Source organism: Lithobates pipiens, unplaced genomic scaffold (genome assembly GCF_037356315.1).
Source record: "Lithobates pipiens isolate NorthernLeopardFrog02 unplaced genomic scaffold, aLitPip1_a1.2 Scaffold_27, whole genome shotgun sequence".
NCBI lineage: Eukaryota > Metazoa > Chordata > Amphibia > Anura > Ranidae > Lithobates > Lithobates pipiens.
In genome coordinates this window covers 168,625,998-168,628,563 of record NW_027507788.1, presented here as the reverse complement: position 1 = coordinate 168,628,563, position 2,566 = coordinate 168,625,998, and positions in this window count along the sequence as shown.

The following is a 2,566-nucleotide window of genomic DNA, read 5'->3' as shown; positions in this document are numbered from 1 at the left end:
AAGGCACCTCGGAGAAGTGCAGTCCTTCTTAAAGGTACAACAACACACCAGCAGCCAAGACTCGCTCAAGGCATCTGTGTTTGTGTTTACCTTTGCTTAAACAGACTTCTTAATATATGACAACCTTGTTCCATCTGGAAGTTGTACAGTCTAAGTGTTCAATCACACTAGCCCACAGCTTTTTGCTGTGTCTACGGGTGTTCTTTGTGTGAGGGGGTGGTGTTCTATGCATAAATATTTTTGTAAATATTTTATTATATCATTTCATGTGACAACACTGAAGAAATTACACTTTGCTATGATGTAAAGTAGTGAGTGTACAGCTTGTATAACAGTGTAAATTTGCTGTCCCCTCAAAATAACTCAACACACAGCCATTAATGTCTAAACCGCTGGCAACAAAAGTGAGTACACCTCTAAGTGAAAATGTCCAAATTGGACACAATTAGCCATTTTCCTCCCTGCTGTCATGTGACTCGTTAGTGTTACAGGGTCTCAGGTGTGAATGGGGAGCAGGTGTGTTAAATCTGATGTTATCGCTCTTACTCTCTCATACTGTTCACTGGAAGTTCAACATGGCAACTAATGGCAAAGAACTCTCTGAAGATCTGAAAAAAAGAATTGTTGCTCTACATAAAGATGGCCTAGACTATAAGAAGATCGCCAAGACCCTGAAACTGAGCTGCAGCACGGTGGCCAAGACCATACAGTGATTTAATAGGACAGGTTCCACTTAGGACTGGCCTCGCTATGGTTGACCAAAGAGGTTGAGTGCACGTGCTCAGCGTTATATCCAGAGGTTGTCTTTGGGAAATGGAGGTATGAGTGCTGCCAGCATTGCTGCAGAGGATGAAGGTGTGGGGGTCAGCCTGTCAGTGTTCAGACCATATGCTGCATGCTGCATCAAATTAGTCTGCATGGCTGTCGTCCCAGAAGGAAGCCTACTCTAAAGATGATACACAAGAAAGCCTGTAAAGTTTGCTGAAGACAAACAGACGCAGGGCATGGATTACTGGAACCATATCCTGCGGTCTAATGAGACCAGGAAAAACATATTTGGTTCAGATGATGTCAACTGTGTGTGGCGGCAACCAGGTGAGGAGTACAAAGACAAGTGTCTCTTGCCTACAGTCAAGCATGGTGGAAGGAGTGTCATAGTCTGAGGCTGCATGAGTACTGCCAGAACTGGAGAGCTACAGTTCATTGAGGAAACCATGAATGCCAACATGTACTGTGACATACTGAAGCAGAGCATGATCCATGGGTGTCCGCAGGTAGGGGCAAGGGGGGTCAAGTGCCCCCCCCCCCCGGAATCAGGGATCAGATCTTAAATTCAACACAGTTCCATCGCTATCGGGGTGTGGGCAGCCCACACCCGTGTGCAACCCACCAGTGGGGTGACACCATCAAGGTTCTGTCAAGCCCCCCTATCAGTGTAGTGTGACTGCGGGCTCTTTTCCCTGCTCAGTCCAGCAGAGAACTCGGCGGTGCTGTGACAGGAGAAAGGCCAGCTGCGGGCTATCAGAGGTGTCCCCTGGTCACCTCCCCTTTCTCCTGTCAGGGAGAAGAGATGACGGCTCTGACCAGGTTCTCCTCCCAGCTTCCTGCCCACGCGGTTCCTTCCCTGTTGGCCATAACTGAGGGCCAATCAAAGGAGACTAGGAGAGGAGAGCATCATGGGACATGTAGTCCCAAAGATTGGCAGCCCCATTTTACACAGGGAGGAGGCTACAGTTCGATCAAGAGAGAGATTGAGAGACTGCAGCCTGGAAAAAAGCTGAGGGAGAGAGTGCTACAGGAAAAAGGATGAGGAGTGTGCTGGGCAGAAGCCAGAGAGAGAGCCACGCTGCCCAGCGCCACCAGAGAGAGAGCTACACTGCCCCGTGCGACCTGAGAGAGACATGCTGTCCAGCGCCACCAGAGAGAGAGCTACACTGCCCTGTGCGACCAGAGAGAGCCACGCTGCCCAGCACCACCAGGGAGAGAAAGACTGAGCCACTGCCAGGGTACAGACATGCTAGACTACTGACTAGAGTCGCCCCCGGGGGAACCCAGAGTGAGCGATCGTCGAGCCGGAGGGATCACTGCTGTAGTATGGCTGGGTCTGGGAAGAGGTTCTGTTGGCTATTATCCATCACTCATCCTAGGGATTGTATTACGTCTGCAGCCTCTGACCACGATAATGTGATAATGACATTATCAAAAATGGGTGACCCGAAAATGATGCCCCCCCCCAAAAAAGTTCTGCGGATGCCCATGGCATGATCCCCTCCCTTCGGAGACTGGGCCAACATGATACCGACCCCAAACACACCTTCAAGATGACCACTGCCTTGCTAAAGAAGCTGAGGGTAAAGGTAATGGACTGGCCAAGCATAAACCTAAACCAGGGGTCTCAAACTGATGGCCCTCCAGCTGTTGTGAAACTACAAGTTCCATCATGCCTCTGCCTTTGAGAATCATACTTGTAACTGTCAGCCTTCCTTGCAATGCTTTATGGGACTTGTAGTTTTACAACAGCTGGAGGGCCACCAGTTTGAGACCCCTGACCTAAACCCTATTGAGC